This window comes from Arachis hypogaea, chromosome 19 (genome assembly GCF_003086295.3).
Source record: "Arachis hypogaea cultivar Tifrunner chromosome 19, arahy.Tifrunner.gnm2.J5K5, whole genome shotgun sequence".
Classification (NCBI taxonomy): Eukaryota; Viridiplantae; Streptophyta; class Magnoliopsida; order Fabales; family Fabaceae; genus Arachis; species Arachis hypogaea.
Window position 1 is genome coordinate 105951930 of NC_092054.1, and position 813 is coordinate 105952742.

The 813-nt window shown below is 43.4% G+C and overlaps 1 non-coding gene across 1 annotated transcript; it reads right to left on the reverse strand.

The window, feature by feature from the left end:
* Positions 1 to 709: 709 nt before the first annotated feature.
* Positions 710 to 813, reverse strand: LOC112781860 (small nucleolar RNA R71). The gene has a single exon (XR_003192612.1). It is a non-coding gene; the product is annotated as a small nucleolar RNA R71 (small nucleolar RNA).

Here is an 813-nt window from a genome sequence, read left to right on the forward strand (position 1 = left end):
CTTTAAATTCACGCAACTAACTCACTGACTCACTAACTGTTTGAATTAATTCCTCAATTGAGCTAACCATACTCTTCCATTAACCAAGAGTATTTCACTTGTTGTGTTTGAGCTGTGTTCTTGTATGACAGGTAGGAGAGGAGAGACATCAACTCCTCCATATACCGAACCAGAGAGGACCCTTCATAGACTTAGAAGGGAAGCAAGAGGGAAGAGAGTAGTGGGAGAAGAGGAATCTGAAGGAGAATCTGAGGACAATTTTGAGGAAGCTTTAGATCTCAACATGGATAGAGAAGCTCACAACCATGAGAGAGCTGATGGAAACGATGCCATCCGTGAGAGGAGGGTTCTTAGTTCATACATAAACCCAACCTCTGGGAATTGTGGTAGTAGCATCCAGAAACCACCCATTCAGGCCAACAATTTTGAGCTCAAGCCACAGCTAATATCACTTGTAGAAAATCATTGTTCCTTTGGAGGAAGTGCTAATGAAGACCCAAACCAACATCTCACAAAATTCCTGAGAATTTGTGACACTGTGAAGTCCAATGGAGTCCAGGAAGATGCCTATAAACTGCTTTTGTTCCCATTTTCACTTAGGGACAAAGCAGCTAAGTGGCTGGAATCATTCCCAAGGGGGAGTCTAACAACATGGGATGAGGTGGAAAGCAAGTTTCTGGCACGTTTCTACCCTCCACAAAAGGTCAATAGGCTTCGATCTGAGGTTCAGACTTTTAGACAACAAGATGGTGAAACTCTCTACGAGGCATGGGAGAGATTCAAGGACTTGACAAGGAAATGCCCACCAAACAT